The following is a 20,635-nucleotide window of genomic DNA, read 5'->3' as shown; positions in this document are numbered from 1 at the left end:
AATACAATAAATAAAATCCCTTTCTCACTCTCAACAAATTGATTACATTTCTATTTCTATCTCTCTGCTTCAGTTTAACCAGATAATCTGTAAGACCACTTCCAGCCCACTGGATTTGCCATAGGCCAGAGGCTAGCCTACAAAAGAGGAAAACAAAGGTTGAACGAGGATGTTTCCAGTTATGGGGGGTGGGTGGGGAGGAAGAGAAATGCTACCCTAATATGCAGAAAGGGAGGTCAAACTATATACAGCAGATCTTCAAACTGCTGTTCAATGGGATATTTCCAAAAACAGAGTATAGGTTTAAATTCAAGTGCAAAAAAAAAAAAAAAAAAACTTAATAGCAAATGTGCATATCAAGGTTATTTAATAAATTTATATCTGGATCAGACTGCAATAAAAGTAACATGACCATATAATTACAGTAAGTGTATAAATACTAAATATTTCTTGGTAACTGTTATAAGTGATTATAATGACTGTGATTATAGTTTTTCACCAATTAAAATGCATGAGAAAGAAAAGGAAGTATCTCAATTTCAAACAATTAAATTGTTCTCCCAATGGGCTCATAAAGAGGGCTGTAATAAAGAATAAGGAAAAACTTGAAACACTGTTTCACTAAGATCTCTGAAGGGGTGAACACACCACTTGAGCTACTGCTTAGACTCTAAAATCAAACCCTGCACAATTGGGAGCGCACATGGACAGAGGGACAGGAGCACTAAGCTATGCAAGACTAAATTTAGGGCAGGGAAAACACACAGAACGCTATGACTTATACCCTCTTACTCTGACTGAGGGAAGAATAGCTGAAAGACTCCAAAACTTAGGTATCTTCCCCTCCTAAGGTCACAATGTGAGAAAAGTACTAGCAGTACTCTACAATTCACCAGTTTTCTATAAGTATGTATCTGATGATAACTACTAATAACAGTAGTGGTAGTAGTAGTACCCACCCAATACTACCAGTATAAATCTAGTAGAAGAAGGAGTGTGTTCTAAATGCCAGGCACTACGGTAAGAGTTTTATACAGGTCCATAATCCCTTATCTGCAATTCTAAAAGACAAAAGGTTTTCATAACTCATTTGGCAGCATGTAGTGACATCAGGCTATTAATATTCTTGCTTTTTAATCTCAGTATAAAAACAAACATGCTTCATTGAAGAAACGTGAATGTATCTGTTTACGAAGTGCTGCTCCAAACCCCAATGGGAATGTTACATAAAATAGAGTATACAAACTAAATTATCTTTCTAAAATCCAAAAATATTGGAACCAAAACAACCTCTGGAATATACAACTGTGCAGTAGGAATAATGATGATGCCTAATATTTATTGAACAAACACTTAGCTAGCATTTATTGTGGCTGTTTTGGGGAGTGGTGATAGCATGGATTCTGAAGCCAGACTACTTGGGTTTGAATCCTAGTTTTGTCCTTAGCTGTATAACTCAAGGCAAAAAACTTAACCTTTCAATACTTCAGTGTCCTTGTCATGATCACGGGGTTAGTAACAATACTTACATCATTGTGGTAAAGATTTGAAAAATTAATACAAGTATAATCCTTGTACTTGGGATTACTGACCACTAATTATTGAGGTATTGTGGTGTAACTGATCAGGGACAAAATGAGACCCATTCTACACATCTGTGCAGTCATCAGGGATGCCATGCTGCTGCAGGGTGAAAAATATTTTCAAGTTTTTCAAGGGTCTGGCACTTAGTAAGCATTCAGTAAGTGTTAGCTATGATTATGTGCCAGGCATTGCACTAAGCACATTATAGCCCAATCTCTTCACTGCCAACTCTACCTCTAATATGTGGCAAAGAATATAACTCTTAATTTCTTCAGTTTCTTTAACTACCAAAATAAAAAATCTTTCATCTCTTTAATTTCTAACTTCCTGTAATTTTAGACTTATGACAAATATATTTACATAGAAATATGGATAGAAATACCCTCAACTGAATATATCTATATACAAATAAAAACTAAGCCACAATATTCACCACAGTGTGGTTTTCAATAGTAAAATATTGAAATGAATTTAAATATTCTAAATGATCAATTTGACTATATGGTATCTCACAGTATGACAGAAAAATTACTCATACACTTGAAAAAATTACTGAGGAATGTTAATAGGGAAAGTTCACAGTATAATGTTAAACAAATAAGTTTATTAAAGTATGTACACTGTGACTTTTTTCTCTCTCTATATGTACACACACATAAAATATGTATCATAAATTTCTATGCTTTATCAAAAGATCAAGTATTTCTAAGTGATGCAATTTCTACTTGCTTTTCTACATTTTCTATATAAAACACATAAAATTTGAAGCATGGAATGAGGTAATATGGGATACCACATCACATCCTGGTCATGAAATGACTGCTAATTATCGAGGTATTGTGGTGTAACTGATCAGGGCTAAAATGAGACTACACGTGTGTGGCAGGAATGCCATGCTGCTGCAGGGTGGAAAACATTTTCAAAGCTATCTTATAACAGTTTCATGAGCTACCTACAATCTTTTCTGGAATAAGGTGAGTGTGGTGAAATAAAAGTCAGTTCAGGAAATATTCTTGAATTACCGAATTGATAAATGATGAGAAAAGAATATGAGGCTTACAAAGTAATAAAATAAAATTAAACTGATCTTGATTTTCTCCTTTAACACTGAAAGTCATATTGATATTCATTTCAGTAGCTAAAAATCAAGAAGAAAAGGATTCTCTTAGAACTCTAACCTCAGGTCCTGTATTTTCAAGAACCATAGCTTAACATATAACAGTGTAGTCTGTTAAAATGTCCTTTCTTGTTTAGCTTGATCAAAATTAAAAATACATTTAGTATGAACTGCAAGACTATAGTTTAACATAGAACAAAGATATATTTTTAAAAACACTAGCAATGTCTTGAAAGACTTCATAGTAAAAACATGATGCTAGAAAACCTGTAATAATAATTCAAGAATTATTTCTGTAAACACTACAGAAATAATCACTAAGTGACAAATGTATACAAATCAGTTCTTAAACAGAATATATTATCATTTGAAGCTACAAACTAGTTACAAATTGCAGTTACAGAATGCTGTAACAGTATTTTATGTTCATTCTTAAGTTACAGGTTGTAGAATACAGAAACAGTTGCCACGGAGTTCTATAAATCTAGTCTTCCTGCATATAGCAAGAATTCATTAACCATACCTCCTCTGTTCCAACCCATTCCAAGCTACTATTACATGGCTCATGTCTGTAATCCCAGCACTTCAGGAGGCCGAGGTGGGTGGATCACCTGAGGTCAGGAGTTCGAGACCAGTCTGGCCAACACAGTGAAACCCCATCTCTATTAAAAATACAAAAATTGGCTGGGTATGCTGGCAGGCGCCTGTAGTCCCAGATACTAGGGAGGCTGAGGCAGGAGAATTGCTCGAACCCGGGAGACAGAGGTTGCAGTGAGCCAAGATCGCGCCACTGCACTTCAGCCCGGGCTGAAGTGAGTGAGACTCCGTCTCAAAAAGAAAAAAAAAAGAAAAAAAAGAGAAAATCTTGCTTGGATTGTCCTACCTGACCTCTCTACTTCTGCCCTCTCATCCCACAATCTGTCCTCAACACTGAAGCCACAGTTGATCCTCTTGAAATGTAGCTCAGATCATGACACTCCTCTGTTCCACAGCGTCCAATGGTTTCCCATCTCTCTCCAAGTAAAAGTCAAAACCCTTACTATGCCTTATAGGGCCAACATGTTCTGGCTCTCCATCTTCCCTGACCTCATGCTACTCTCCCCCTGGTTCACTCTGCTCCAGCTATAATGATCACCTTGCTCAATCCCAACTAGCCTTTGCACTTGTTGATCCCTAGGCCTGGAATATTCTAGCCCCATAAAGCCACACAGCTTTCTCTCTCACTCCTTCAATGAAATGTCACTTTACCTCTTGACATTTTCTAACCCATTTCTTTGCTTCCCTTTCCCATTAGTTATCATTATTTCATGAACTATGTATTCTATTTATGTATTTTGTTCATTGTTTGCTTCGTTCACTACAATATAAGCTAATGAGGGCAGGGAGTTTTTTCCTATTTGTTCACTAGTACACACCTAGTAATTGGGAATCTATAGGTACTCAATAAACATTAGCTGAATTAATGATGAATGACTGGTAATCTATGTGGGTGTATATACATGCAAAGTTTACGGCATCAATATTCTCAGCTGCAAGTATACAACTAAACTGACACTAAAACTCAAAAATTAGGTATTATGACAAAAGAGATACAACTGTGTATTTTGTGATTTATTAAACATGTATCAGCTTATTCCAGCTCATTCTGCTCTCTTAACAGGCATCGAAGCCCTGACTTCACAACTTGGCCTTTATTATCTTTTATCTGTTGCTGCTTACTACTTATTGTCTTTTTCACCTTTTAATTTCCCCTACATATCATCTACTACCATTTATGATTAATAATAATAAAATAACAAAAAATAATTCTTACTTATAAAAAGCTTATTCTGTGCCTAGCACTGGGCTGAGCATATTACATATATTACCCATCATTTAATCCTTACACCAATCTAAAGCAGATTCTACAATCCCCACTTAAATTAGTAAACTAATGTTTGGAGAAGTTAATTAACTTACTCATAGTGACAAAATTAATAAGTAATAGAACCAGAATATGTACCTGGCTGTCTGATAAGAGAGCTAGTATACTTTACTACTCTAAGTACTGAATAGTTACATAAGTACTGAAGAGCTCTTCCCATTCATCATACCTATAATTCTGATACCTATTGACACGTTAATGGTGATCGTTACAAAATGTATAGAAATCACTGTATTTGCGTTCTTAAAAACTGTTCTGTGAGTGACTAATTTGTGTTCAAAATATTTATTAAAAATGGGGGAGGGAACTAAATATTATCTTTAATAAGCAAACTAAAAACACTATAGAGAGTTTATTAAACCAGCCAGAGATATCCTTTCTATGGAGACAGAATTTATATATTCAGTAGCAACAGTCAAAATACTTTAAAATTGGGACAGCATGGGCATCAACCAATCAGAACAAACACTGGCTATAAAATACAGTATGCCCACACCAGTTTGCCCCTACAGACTGAAGACTAGCACCATCAAAGGTGAATCATGCAATATAACTTCTTACTCTCCCATGAATGCCAGGAGAGCCAGAGTAAAAGATTTTTTAAAGAAGAATGAATGGCTAAAGGTAATTCTCGTTTCAGACCCTAGAACTGGATTATGCAGACATGTAAGGGCCTAGTTATATAATTAGAGGAAGCAGGCTAATTAAAAGCTTTTGACACCTGAAGCAGGGGTAGCAGGCCAAAGCAGCAAGCTTTCACAACAAGCTCTGAAGCCCAGAAGCCTTGAAGCTGCCGGAGCAAGGCTGGAGCAGGCAGAAGCGGTGAGCCACCAGGAAACTGTTGACAGGCAACACCCAGGGCGTAAGTTAAAGGTTTTCCTGAAAGCAAAAAGGAAAACCCAGCGTTAAGTTAAGCAGTAACTAACACAATTGAGTTGTAGAGAGAAGGTTCGTAACTCACTGAGCTGCTGATTTTCAATTATATCTTGCTCACTGTTTCCCACGATTTATGCATTTCTTATAAGAGTTACATAAATGATGCATTTATTTTCATGGTTTTTTTTTTTAAGAAAGAGCATAATTAATAGAAATGCTCCTATCAAATATTCATGCAGAGGTGAGCCTATCCACTGGGCCTATATATCTATTGACAAATTCCTGGTAGAAGATAAAACATCTTGGAGGAAATGATTCTCTCTCTAGGGTCTCTTCATTTCTAAACCTACTAGTTCATAAACACTACAGGGTATGTAAGCCCAGCAGAGATATTTTCATCAGGAATGAATAAGCAGTAAAGCTCATAATTCAGCCAATACTACCTTTCTATACAAAATCAATTCTGTCTTGAAATAACAGAGTTAATTACCAGCAACCTGTTGCTTTTATTTTACATATTTTAATCAATACACACATACAGCAAGAACACAGCAAAAAAAAATTTTAAAAGACACCTCACACTAAATCTCAAATATTATCAGTCATGCATCAAGTGCTCTGACTTGATCCTGGAGGTTTAAATGGCACTGACCTGTGACCAGGCAGGACTTGACTGACTGCTGGACTGCTATCTGCTGCCACCAACTCCCCAGCCCTGTACCCCATTCTTTAATTCTTCCAAGCATCAGGACAGTAGAGCAAATTTGGCTGTCTTTAACTAACTGCCTTACATATCCTAATGAGCAACTACAAGTAATTTTTCAATTCCCTGTCTTTTTTTTCAGTCTCTTTAATGAAAAAAAGTCATGTTTTATATATATATACACATATATATACATATATACACATATATATACATATATACATATATATATACATATATACATATATATACACACACACATATGTATACATACATATATGGATATATATAAAATAAGGTTATATATAAGGATATATATATTATGTAAGGAATGATATATACAAGAATTATATATATATTCTTTAAGTCTTTTTCTTGTTGCTTTTTATTTCCATAGCTCAATCTCAGCTGAACCCTCAAATCTACCTGCAGTCCTGACATTAATTCTATCACTCTCAACAGAATTTTACTAATCTTCCAAAATGTCCTGTGCCACCCTGCCACCACAAACTATCCCATTCCTGTCCTATCTACTCTTCATCAGCAATTAATGACCTGGTTGCCTACTTTATAGATAACAGATCTTTTACATTCCCTCGTGCCAACTCTAAATGTTTTTGCGCTTCCATACCTCGTTTCCTTTTAAACCCTACCACTTTTCAGGGCTAACAGTATCATTTGAGATCTTGATACCAGACCCTCTCCTTTCTTCCCTTCCTGTCCTTATTCCATTAAAATTTTCTTTCCTGCTTTCAATCCCCCTTTCTCCTGGATATCAATTGAAAAACTTTTCCAAGACCATTCCCCATCCGAGAACAAAAATACAAACAAAAACGTCACCCCCATTTTACCTTTTCCTCAAGGAACTGATACCACATCCCTTTCCACATTTCTCCAAAAAGCACATTTTGAAAGAGTAGTACATGCTTGCTTTTTCCACTTGCTCATCATTTGTTTGCTTCTCAACCTCTTTCAAACACCTATTTCAATCTAATTTCTATTTCACTCTACTAGACTGAAATTATTCTCTCAAAGTTCAGTAACAACTGTCTAATTTCCAAATAAATTGTTCTCAATTCTCATCTGCTTTACCCTTTCTTCATTACTGGACACTGCTGACAATTAATGTACTTCCCTAATTTTTCTTTTGTTGTAACCTGTTAAATATTGTTCCCCAAGGATCTCTACTCCACCTTTTTTACATCTCCTCTCCTTCCTGACTTACATTATCTATTCCAAAGCCTCAGTTAATACCAATATGCTGGCAACTCCTAAATCCCTATTTCTTACTATCTATACCCTTATTTCTAGTTGCCTACTGGTCATCTCTCTAGCATGTTCAGCAAATGTCTTAAATTTAAGAAGTCAAAAATCTGTATACCAAACTCATTCAAGTTGCAAATCTCATCATCTATAAACTATATACCTTTAACTTATCACTAACATCCAAAGTTGACTTCTTTGAATCTGTTTCTCCTACCCACCCTACCTTCCCACTACCACTGGCCTAGTTCAAGCCCTCATTATTTCAACTGAAAAATAATAGGCTGCTTTTTTTTTTTTTTACCACATTACTATATACTATACATTATGCTAACTGCTGAGAACACAAAGCTGAATAAAAAGTTTGTTGGGCTCAGAAAACAATACTCCAAAATGAAGGACTCAGCTGCATTAGACACAGAAGTTTTTCTTTGACCTTCTCCTGCTCTGTCTCTCAGTCCCATTCCCCCCCAAGGTAAGCCATAGAAACTAGAATCCCTCTTCTCTAGGTCATAGAAACTAGAACTCCCTTTCCTCAAAGCCAGCCATAAAACCTAAAAATATTACTCTAGTTTTCCCTCAGCCTTTTGGTATAAAAACTGGCTACAAAGAAATTATTGCCAGGCATGGTGGCTCATGCTTATAATCTCAGCACTTTGGGAGGCTGCAGAGGGAAGATTACTTGAGCCCAGGAGTTCGAGACCAGCCAGAGCAACATAAGAAGACCCTCTCTCTACAAAAAAAAAAAAAAAATTAATTAGCCAGGGATAGTGGTGCATGCCTGTGATCCCAGCTACTTGGGAGGCTGAGATGGGAGCTTGGTCAAGACTGCAGTGAGCTGTGATTGCACCACTGCACTCCAGCCTGGGTGACAGAATGAGACCCTGTCTTTAAAAAAATGGCTGGGCACTGTGGCTCATGCCTGTAATCCCAGCACTTTGGGAGGCCAAGGAGGACGGACCACTTAAAGTTAGGAGTTTGAGACCAGCCTCGCCAACTTGATGAAACCCCATCTCTACTAAAAATACAAAAAAATTAGGCAGGCACTTGTAGTCCCAGCTACTCGGGAGGCTGAGGCATGAGGAAGACTTGAACCCGGGATGCTGAGGTTGCAGTGAGCCAAGACCACGCCACTGCACTCCAGCCTGGGGGACACAGCGAGACTCTGTCTCAAACAAAGAAACAACAACAAAAAAACTATCAGATTTTACCTGTTTCATTGTAGATCATCACACCCCCATTCCAGAGAGGGTCCTGCCCCATACCTGGTAGGAAGGAATGCTGCACAGAGAGGCCAAGAAGACTTTAGACACACAGGCCTTGCTGGGTTTCCCCACTCAGTCTGTTAGCATTAGATCATACCCTTTTTCTTCTCCAATCACATTTCTACACAGCTGTCTATACTTTACTGAACCTAAGTATAAAAATGGGCAATTTCCCCTGTATTTTGGGGTCTTCATCATACAGGTTCCCACGGGTACACGTTAAATAAATTTGTATGCCTTTTCTCCTATTAATCTGCCTTTTGTACGTTAATTTTTCAGCAAACTTTCAGAGAGCCAAAGGTTGGATCAATAAAAAGGGTTGGACCCTTGGACCCCACAAGTTCTTACCTCCCAAATTCTCACAGTCCATTGTGCAAAACACACCTAAACAGTAGTACACAGACAGTACCATAACAGTACTACAGGGAAAGGAGAGGTAAAAATCAGGGTCCTATAAAAAGTAAAGAAGAGAGGTCCTTGACCCCAAAGTGAGAGTAGAGGAGGAAAGTGTATAGTATGTGAATATGTATGTTAAAAGTTTTTTTAATGAAGTGGCTGACACCTGAGTCTTACATAGTGAACTCCAGAAAAAGGGGACTGAAATGGATGTGACTGAGGACAGGGGATAGTTTGGGAAGTAAGGACAGCATAGGCAAGGCACAGAGGCAGGAAATATGTGTGGGAGAGAAGATGGACAGGACAATAAGCAGTTTTCTTTCCTAGGAACATAAAGAGCACAACAGGGAGTAGCAAGAAATGGTGCTGAAGGGTCCAAAGAGTAGAGAACCTGTATGTCATGTTAATAAACTAGAACCTTAAAAATACAGATAACAGGGGAACCATTCTGTGCAGATAGTTTAAGCTAGATCACTCTAGCAGCTCTGTGGAGAATGGTTTCAAGGCAGGGAAAGACATTGGAAAATGATAGCAGTAACTGAGGTGAGAGGATCTAACTAAGAAAAAGAGGAAGAAACTGAAGAAATACTGAGTTGGTGACTGGTGAGACATGGAGACTAGAGAGTGAGAAATCTAGCACCTCCCTTTGTCCCCTTCTCTATCCAATCCTTCCTCAGCACTATGACTACTACCTTTCTAGAAGAGTTCTAATTATACCACTACAGATGGTCTCCAACTTACAATAGTTCAACTGACGATTTTTCAATTTTTTGACTTTACAGATGGTGCAAAAACAACATGAATTCAATAGAAAGCCGTATGAGACTCTTTCAGGATGCTGGTCAGTTGCAGCGAGCCACAGCTCTCACGCAGTCATGAGGGCAAACAACTGATACTCTACACTGTACAGTATTGCTAGATGATTGTGCCCCATTGTAGGCTAATAACATAAGTGTTCTGAGCAGGTTTAAGGTAGGCTAGGCTACGGTAGGTAGGCTATGATGGTTAGGTATATTAAATGCATCTTTAAGACTTATTTTTAATTTACAGTGGGTTCACTGGGACACAACCCTTTCAAAAGACAGGTGGCATCTGTACTCTGCTTTTTTGTATTTTTATTTATTTTATGAAGTTTTTGTATTCTGCTTATTAGTAGTTTACAGGACTCCGATTCCTGCAGAATAAAGGTCCTCAGCACACCATACCAAGCCATTCACTGCTTTGCCCAAGTGATGTTTTTTTTTTTTTGAGATGGAGTTTCACTCTTGTTGCCCAGGCTGGAGTGCAATGGCGCAGTCTCGGCTCACTGCAACCTCTGCCTCTCAGGTTCAAGCAATTCTCCTGCCTCAGCCTCTCAAGGAGCTGGGTTTACAGATGCGTGCCACCACACCTGGCTAATTTTGTATTTTTAGTAGAGATGGGCTTTCATCATGTTGGCCAGGCTGGTCTCGAACTCCTGACCTCAGGTGATCTGTCCACTTCAGCCTCTCAAAGTGCTGGGATTATAGGTGTGAGCCACCACACCCAGCTGTGACCTTTCAAGGCTCATCTTTCACCACCACCAACAAAAACCTTTTATTCCAGTTAGAAGACTGCTCACTGCTCTTTGAATAAATAGAAATGCACTTAAAAGAAAAAAAAATACTATTTTGATCCTAATATGTTATAGAAAATTTATAAAATTAAAGTGTAAAGAAAAATAGCCACAGATAACATTATTTTGGATTAGAAAACTAATTTGAAATCATACAACCTTTTCTATGTCTTTTCAACTGGCAAGTCCTCTTCTAGAAATTTATTCTTAGAAAATCATTTGACGTGTAGTGAAAGCATTAGGTACAAAAACGTTTTATAAGGCATTTATAACATGGAAAAATTAGAGCGCATTCTTTCACTCATGCTACAAATACATATTGAGCACCTACTATGCACTAGACACTGTTGTAGGTACTGGGAAACTGCAATGAGCTAACAGAGGGAAAAAATCTTTATATTCATGGAGCACACATTCTAGCCTAACAATAAGGAAATGGTTAAGTAAATTATCAAATATCCACATAATGGACTTTCATGGGGCCATAAGAAATCAGATTTACAAAGAAATATTTCAATACATGGGAAAAAGACTAAATATTTGGTAAGAAAAGTTCAGTATATTAATGTTTATAAAACTACATCAATTTTGTTACCTGTGAATAGAAATAAAATTGGAAAACTATCCCTCAAACTACAGAAGTGGGTATCAATCCTGAGTACCTCTCCCCCTTGCTGATTAAACTGCGACCCTACTCAAGGGCATGTAAATTACTGGATTATAGTAGATGATTAATAAGTATTATTTTCATCAGTCAAAAGAGGGAAGCATGAAAGAAAAAAAGAACTCCATTTTCCTATGTTTCTAGCCCTTGATAAAAAAAAATACATTTAAAAGCACTGTTCTAAGTAGGGAATAAAACAAGAGAAATTCACTCCCTGACCTCACAGAGATTACACTTTATTGGTGAACACAAACATTAAACACATAAATAAGGAATTTAATAGTTGTAAGTACAAATACTAGGAAGAAGTTGTATAGGTGTTCTCATCTCCCCATTAGAACAATAAAAGCATTTTATATCTTTATTCCCATTTTCATAAACTCTTCATCTCTCTTCATCTCCTGACTTTATTCTTGTATTCAGTTCCTTCACTGATTTCTTTCTGCTGCAATTCTTTCACTGATTTCCAAATATGGGATAATTTTAAAGAAGCAACTGGTAATGACAAATACATTTAGTGAAGCAGTGAATACCTCTGATTTCCTTGAAAACACAATGACTAGTACTAGTGGCCTTAAATATAACGCATTAGTCATTTCGAAGTATCTGAAGGAACTGTATCAAAGGAGATGAGTGCTTGGGCAAAGCACGCTGCTCTACTTCCCTTTTCTGTAAAATTTATCCTGCTACCTTTTTCTTCCTAGAGTTCAAGTTACGAGTATGTGGAAACACCCTGCCTCACAAGCAAGAGAGGCTCCACCCTCTCTCTTGATTCAAGAGGCAAATGTGGAAAAACAAAAATGAGTAATTCCCTTTCACTTCACTTCTGTCCTTGTAACAAACTCAAATGGATTAGGACTCAAGATCTGTCCTCTAGCAATTGGCCTGGATGCCCATATTTCAATACTGTTCTCTGTTCCACTAGCCAATTGATTTGTAAGGGGGGCTGGAAACCTCAAGTCAGCTAGCTGGATACATATACTTGGAGTCTACTCTGAGATTCCAGGTCAGAACCTAACTTTGCATTTAGGAGAAAATAACTGGAAATCTCCAGTTTGGCTCCAGGTTTAAGTCCTGATCCCTTTTAACAGAAAATTCAGTAATTTTGAACCTGATCTAGCTCTAGTATACTAGTTAAAACCCAGAAGCGAAGAGAAGAGGTTTGAACCTCACCTCCTTGCACAGCTCAAACAGGATGCAATTATATCATAGCCCACAGATGGAAAGTATCAAAATTTCCAGGATCTATGGTACAAGGAATGAAGACTTTCATCAATGACATGTACAGGCAGAAACAGGAAAGATTTGGAGTTCTCAAAGGATGGAAACAATGAAGTAGTATAAAGAACTTCAGCTGCGAAGACCAGCCAAGAAATATTCAGTTACTGAAGAATAAGGGCCAGGAACATTGACTTTTGTTGATGTTTTCTTTTTAAGTTAGTATTTAAATAGTCTAAATAGAGTCTGTTTTGAGATGGCAAACTAGGGACCCTCATTTACTTCCCCTCCCACCTTCAAGCTCATGAGATGACAGACAATATAAGTTGTCAAAAATAAACCATAATAACACTGAAAAGTAATAAGAGTAACATCAGCTGATTAGATATTTTAAAGAATTCCTGAAATCTAAGGATGAACAGAATAGGGTTAGATGGAGAGAAAAGAAAATGGAGAAACTACACTGCAGAATAAAATTAATGCACAGGTAAGAGCAATTACATAGACAGTTAAAGCTGAAAATCAAAACTCAAGGAGTCAAGAGAGCTAATAGGGAAATTGTCTATGTACAGACTCCAAATTTTATTATTTTTGGTAGAAGATACAATTGTATAACTAAAAAAGTATAAAATAAACAAAAAGGAAACTACTAGAAACAAGGTAATTTGTTAAGGTAGCTGGTAACAAAAGGTAATTAATATTAACGAAGTAGGATATATAAATAAATGCCTTTCATATTTTTCAAGAAAAAGAAAGAAAAAAATAGTAGAAAATATCCCGTCAACAGCTACCAAAAAAAATCTAGTAAGGAACGTAAGAAATAAGTAAAAAGTTTATAAAACTGGCCATCTCTCTTCTCTGAACTTATCATACTGTAATCCAAAGAGGACTGGACTTCAATTCTCCTTTCATCTGTAAATTTCAAATTATCCCAATGAAAATAACGCTTTTTTAAGTAGACAAGTTGAGACTAATATTCATATGAAAAAAACAAAAACTTCAATTTCTGTCAGTATGGAAGATCAGATATGTTGAATTACTTTCCTATATATCATAAATGTGAGAAACTGTTAAAATAACCATTTAAACACATTTCTGAGTGAGATGAAAGAAACTGGCATGGCATCAAAATTAACTGTATCTAAGAATACTAACGGATATGCAGGCATCATAGCTGGCCTTCACCCTGATGGTTTCTGCCAAACTTAGGAGACTTTGAATTTTCCCTTTGGTAACCATAAAACTAGTAAAGACAGGAAATAAAGGTTAGATAAGATAGAAGGTGGAAATCTAACAGGGAACCATATACAAAAACTGGGTCCTAAAACTAAATTTACAATAGTCACAGGATACAAGGTCCATATTAAACAAAAATCAACTGCATGTCTATACACTAGTAAATGATAAATGTTCCATGTGTACTAAACAAGAAACAAGTAGTCATCAGTGATTCAGTATAATGTTCTACGTCAATTATGTTGAGGTTGTTCATAGCCTTTATCCCTTACTGATTCTTGTCTACTTGTTCTACTGGCTAACAGGAACAGAAAACCAAACGCCACATGTTTTCACTTATAAGTGGGAGCTGAACAATGAGAACACATGGACTCAGGGAGAAGAACAACACACACTGAGGCCTATGGGGTGGGGAGGTGGGGGCAGGCCGGGAGAGGGAGTGCATCAGGATAAACAGCTAATGCATGTGGAGCTTAATCACCTAGGTGATGGGTTGACAGGTGCAGCAAACCATCATAGCACATGTTTACCTATGTAACAAACCTGCAGATATTTCACATAAATGGAATCATACAATATGTGGCTTTTCGTTCTGACTTCTTTCACTCAACATGTTTTCAAGGCTCATTCATATTGTAGCATATATCAGTACTTTTTCACTCCTGTGTGGCTAGATAATATTCCATCATACGGATATACCACATTTTGTTTATGCATTCATCAGTTGATGGACATTTGAAGTGTTTCCACTTTCTAGCTATTATGATTAAGGGTGCTATGAACATTCATATACAAGTTTTTGTGTGTACCTACATTTTCAATTCTCTTGCATTTGTACACATCTCGGAGTAGAATTGCTGGATCATATGGTAATTCTGTTTAACATTTTGAGGAACTCTCAAATTGCTTTACAAAGTGGTTACACTATTTTACATTCTACCAGCAATGCATAAGCTTTCCAATTTCCCCAAATCTTCATCAATACTTGTTACTGTCTTGCCTATTACAGCCATCTCAGTGGGTGAGAAGGGGTATCTCATTGTAGTTTTGACTTGCATTTCTCTAATGACCAGTGATGTTGAGCATCTTTTCATGTACATATTGTCCATATGTATAACTTCTTCGGAGAAACAGCTATCCAAATCACTTGTCAATTTTTAAATTAGGTTGTGCTTTTATTGCTGAGTTGCAGAGTTCTTTTAATATAGACACTGGGCCCTCATCAGATATATGATTTGCAAATATTTTCTCCAACGCTGTGAGTTGTCTTTTTACTTCCCTGATGGTGTTTTTTGGAAGCACAAAAGTTTTAAACTCTGATGAAATCTTATTTTTTGTTTTTTTCTTTGATGCCTGAGATTTCGTGTCATATTTAAGAACCATTGCCTAAGCCAAGGTCACAAAAATTTACACGTATGTTTCCTTCTAAGAGTTTCATAGTTTTATCTGTTACATTTATGTCTATGATCTATACTGAAGTTAATTTTTGTATATGGTATGAAGTAGAGTCCAACTTCATTCTTTCACATGTGGATATCCAGTTGTCCCACACTGTTGGAAAAAAACTGTTTTACCTCCTTGGTTTCAGCACCCTTGTCAAAAACCAATAGTCCATAAATGTAAAAATTTATTTATGGACTTTCTTTTCTCTTGATTTATATATGAGCCTTATGACAGTACCACACAACTTTGATTACCATTGCTTTGTAGTAAGTTTTGAAATCAGGAAGTGTGAGTCCTCCAACTTTGCTCTTTTTCAAAATTGTTTTGGCTATTCTGGATCTCTCAAATTTCTACATAAATTTTAAAATCAGCTTGTCCATTTCTACTAGAAAGGTACCTTGAATTTTTACAGGGATTGCACTGAATCTTTAGATCAATTTGGGTAATATTGCCATCTTAAAAATATTAAGTCTTCCAACCCATGAATATGCAATATCTTTTCGTTTGCCTAGGTCTTCTTTAATTTCTTTCAGCAATATCTTCTGGTTTTTGCCTTCATTTAAAGATACTGCTGCTGGGCATAAAGTCTTAGATTGATGGCTTTTCTTCTTTCAGTAGTTTTAAAATGCCATTTTTCCATTATCTTCAACTTCCATCATTTCTGTTGAGAAGTGAACTGTCTTACTGCTTTCTGGAAATTACATGTCCTTTTTCTGCTAGGTATTAATAAATTTTTTATCTTTGGTTTTCAGAAGTTTTACTGATATATGCCTGGGTATAATTTTCATATTTATCCTGTCATGGAGTCTTAATTGATTGCAACTGAGTTTCTGTCTTATAATGGCAGACTCATTTCCATTTGTCTTTACACCTAAAGGTGACAGGCCTTCAAGGATCAAAACTGAATACCTAGGATACTTAACAGAGCCCTACTCTTTACTGAAACCTGAACTCCAAGTTACGTTTTTCCTGCCTATGAGATTTCTAGCTGTTCTGCTACTGCGTAGGTAACGGCAACTGCCTAAAAGAGAAAGGTAGGGCTGAATGTTGGGAGTTTACCTCTCAACAATTTATATCTGCAACTCTTTGCCCCTTGAGTCTTAATGATTTCATAGTTCTTATACCTTCAAACAGATAAATTTATACTTTAGTCAAGGTTTTCTAGTTGTTTTCAGCAGAACAGCTGGTGTAATACAAGCAAAAGTGTCGTAATCAGAATCAGAAGCTCCACATAAATTATTTGATAGTTCAAATTTCTCAAAATATTCCACTGGATTTTGATTGACATTTCATAGAATTTATAGATTAGGGAGAACTGACATCGTTACAAATATGTTGTGCCATCTTTGAATATGGTGTATCTGGTTTTCAAGTCTTTTGAATAATACTGTAACAGAGTTTAAAATTTATTCCATGTAGATCTTATGCATTGTTAGGTTAATTCCTAGATCCTAGAGACATGATTGTTTTTGTTATTGTGAATGACATCTTGTATCATCATCTCTTCTAGTTAATTATTTTGAATACAGAGGAATTCTACTGATCTTTGTATGATGATCCCTTAACTGAAAATACTCAATTATCTTATTAATAGATATTTTTATCTATTGTGTCTATACATTTTTATGCATAGGTGGTCTATTAATACTTAAAAGATTTATCTCTTCCTGTCCAATCCTGCTAACTGATTTCTATTTCTTTTTTTTTTTTTTTTTTTTTTGAGATGGAGTCTTGTTCTGTCACCAGGCTGTAGTGCAGTGGCGTGGTCTCGGCTCACTGCAAACTCCGACATCCGGGTTCAAGCAATTCCCCTGTCTCAGCCTCCTGAGTAGCTGGGACTACAGGCACACACCACCAAGCCCGGCTAATCATCTTTTTTTTTATTATTATACTTTAAGTTCTAGGGTACATGTGCACAACGTGCAGGTTTGTTACATATGTATACATATGCCATGTTGGTGTGCTGCACTCATTAACTCATCATTTACATTAGGTATATCTCCTAATGCTATCCCTCTTTCCTACCCCCACCCCACAACAGGCCCCGGTGTGTGATGTTCCCCACCCTGTGTCCAAGTGTTCTCATTGTTTAATTCCCACCTATGAGTGAGAACATGTGGTCTTGTTTTCTGTCCTTGCAATAATTTGCTCAGAATGATGGTTTCCAGCTTCATCCATGTCCCTACAAAGGACATGAACTCATCCTTTTTATGGCTGCATAGTATTCCATGGTGTATATGTGCCACATTTTCTTAATCCAATCTATCATTGATGGACATTTGGGTTGGCTCCAAGTCTTTGCTATTGTGAATAGTGCCACAATAAGCATAAGTGTGCATGTGTCTTTATAGCAGCATGATTTATAATCCTTTGAGTATATGCCCAGTAATGGGATGGCTGGGTCAAATGGTATTTCTAGTTCTAGATCCTTGAGGAATCACCACACTATCTTCCACAATGGTTGAACTAGTTTACAATCCCACCAACAGTGTAAAAGCATTCCTATTTCTCCACATCCTCTCCAGCACCTGTTGTTTCCTGACTTTTTAATGATCGCCATTATAACTGGTGTGAGATGGTATCTCATTGTGGTTTTGATTTGCATTTCTCTGATGGCTTGTGATAATGAGCATTTTTTCATGTGTCTGTTGGCTGCATAAATGTCTTCTTTCAAGAAGTGTCTGTTCATATCCTTTGCCCACTTTTTGATGGGGTTGTTTGATTTATTCTTGTAAATTTGTTTTAGTTCTTTGTAGATTCTGGATATTAGCCCTTTGTCAGATGAGTAGATTACAAAAATTTTCTCCCATTCTGTAGGTTGCCTTTCACTCTGATGGTACTTTCTTTTGCCATACAGAAGCTCTTTAGTTTAATTAGATCCCATTTGTCAATTTTGGCTTTTGTTGCCATTGCTTTTGGTGTTTTAGTCATGAAGTCCCTGCCCATGCCTATGGCCTCAATGGTATTGCCTAGGTTTTCTTCTAGGGTTTTTATGGTTTTAGGTCTAACATTTAAGTCTCTAATCCATCTTGAATTAATTTTTGTATAAGATGTAAGGAAGGGATCCAGTTTCAGCTTTCTACATATGGCTAGCCAGTTTTCCCTGCACCATTTATTAAATAGGGAATTCTTTCCCCATTTCTTGTTTTTGTCCGGTTTGTCAAAGATCAGATTGTAGATGTGTGGTATTATTTCTGGGGGCTCTATTCTGTTCCATTGGTTTGTATCTCTGTTTTGGTACCAGTACCATGCTGTTTTGGTTACTGTAGCCTTGTGTATAGTTTGAAGTCAGGTATCATGACGCCTCCAGCTTTGTCTGTCCAGCTTTGTTCCGCTGCTGGCGAGGAGCTGCGTTCCTTTGGAGGAGAAGAGGTGCTCTGATTTTTAGAATTTTCAGCTCTTCTGCTCTGGTTTCTCCCCATCTTTGTGGTTTTATCTACCTTTGGTCTTTGATGATGGTGACGTACAGACGGGGTTTTGGTGTGGATGTCCTTTCTGTTTGTTAGTCTTCCTTCTGTCAGGACCCTCAGCTGCAGGTCTGTTGGAGTTTGCTGAAGGTCCACTCCAGACCGTTTGCCTGGGTGTCACCAGCGGAGGCTGCAGAACAGCAAATATTGCAGAACGGCTAATGTTGCTGTCTGTTCCTTCTTCTGGAAGCTTCGTCTCAGAGGGAAACCTGGCTGTATGAGGTGTCATTCGGCCCCTACTGGGAGGTGTCTTCCAGTTAGGCTACTCGGTCAGGGACCCACTTGAGGAGGTAGTCTGTCTGTTCTCAGATGTCAAACTCCTTGCTGGGAGAAGCACTACTCCCTTCAAAGCTACTCAAGCTTCAGCAATGGCAGACACCCCTCCCCGAGCCTCTCTGCCATCTTGCAGTTCGATGTCAGACTGCTGTGCTAGCAGTGAGCGAGGCTCCATGGGTGTGGGACCCTCCGAGCCAGGTGCGGGAGATGATGTCCTGGTGTGCCATTTGCTCAGATGGAAATGGAGAAATCACCTGTCTTCTGTGTCACTCACGCTGGGAGCTGCAGACTGGAGCTGTTCCTATTTGGCCATCTTGGAACCGCTTTTTTTTTTTTTTTTTTTTTTTTTTGTATTTTAGCAGAGATGTTACAGAGTTTCACCATGTTGGCCAGGATGGTCTTGATCTCCTGACCTCGTGATCCACCCACCTTGGCCTCCCAAAGTGCTAGGATTACAGGCATGAGCCACCACGCCCAGCCTCTATTTCTTTTCTTAACGGACTATCTAAGACCTCCAGTAACATATAAAGCTGTAATAGTGTTAACCATCTTTGTCTTGTTCCTGATCTTAGACAGAATGCATCTGAAGTTTCTCCATAAAAGGTTTGCTTTAGTTATTGGCATAAATCCTTTATCAAGTTAAGGATATTCCCCTTTATTCCTATTTTCTGAGTTCTTGTAACATATACCTATCAAAGTTATGTTTTTTCTTTATTGAAATAATCATATGATTTTCCTCCCAAGACCCCAACAATTTTTAAATATCCTATTAACCCTTTCAAAGAGTCATTTTGGGCCAGGCACGGTGGCTCACGCCTGTAATCACAGCAATTTTGGAGGCCGAGGTGGGCAAATCACCTGAGGTCAGGAGTTCGAGATCAGCCTGGTCAACATGCAGAAACCCCATCTCTACTAAAAATACAAAAATAAGCCAGGCGTGGTGGCGGACCCCTGTAATCCCAGCTACTCAGGAGGCTGAGGCAGGAGACTCACTTGAACCTAGGAGGCGGAAGTCGCAGTTAGCTGCGATCACACTGCTGCACTCCTGCCTGGGTGACAGGACGAGACTCTGTCTCAATTTTAAATAAATAAATACATAAATAAGCTAGAAAAGAATGTGTAGTCTCTGCAGCATGTAGAATTCTATATCTTTTAGGTTCAGCAAGATAACATGTCCTTAAAATATTTTTTTTATGTTGCTCAAGTGGCAACAGTGGTGGAGGTGGGTTCCAGGAACCAGGTATTAGGACTGGACATGGCATCTTCAGGCTCAGGGTATCTGAGGTTTCAGTAAATCCAGGATCCAGAGCCCAAAGAGCGGGTCTGGCCACCTTTTCTGCCTTATGGTGCTGACTAATACCCCAAGCAGGACCTATTTCACATCCTGCAGATAAACTGTTGAGTCTCCATAATGCCAACAAGAGCTATGCAAATTAACTATTGGAAACTTTCCTGGATAGATCCAAGCTGCCTCAGAGAGTACAGTTTGTTAAGAAAATGGGTCTGCCCAAAAAATGCTGATCCAGGAACAGTGGCCAAAATGTCTAACAATTAAAAAGACATCATCAACAGAGTTCATGTAGCTCTTCCTGAACATCTGGGGCCATGA

At 37.6% G+C, this 20,635-nt stretch overlaps 1 protein-coding gene across 19 annotated transcripts in view; it reads right to left on the bottom strand.

The window, feature by feature from the left end:
* The window catches only part of CDC42BPA (CDC42 binding protein kinase alpha), a 314,383-nt gene that overhangs the window by 220,249 nt on the left and 73,499 nt on the right, over positions 1 to 20,635 (bottom strand). The window contains exon 2 of one of the 19 annotated variants that reach the window (XM_030812776.1): positions 5,347 to 5,504. The exons of the other annotated variants lie outside the window; for them this stretch is intronic. The gene's annotated coding sequence lies outside the window, so the exon portion shown is untranslated. The remainder of the gene's footprint in view (positions 1 to 5,346; positions 5,505 to 20,635) is intronic. 19 annotated transcript variants of the gene reach the window in all.

Source organism: Nomascus leucogenys, chromosome 5 (genome assembly GCF_006542625.1).
Source record: "Nomascus leucogenys isolate Asia chromosome 5, Asia_NLE_v1, whole genome shotgun sequence".
NCBI classification, from domain to species: Eukaryota; Metazoa; Chordata; class Mammalia; order Primates; family Hylobatidae; genus Nomascus; species Nomascus leucogenys.
This window is presented reverse-complemented; position numbering and strand designations above follow the sequence as displayed.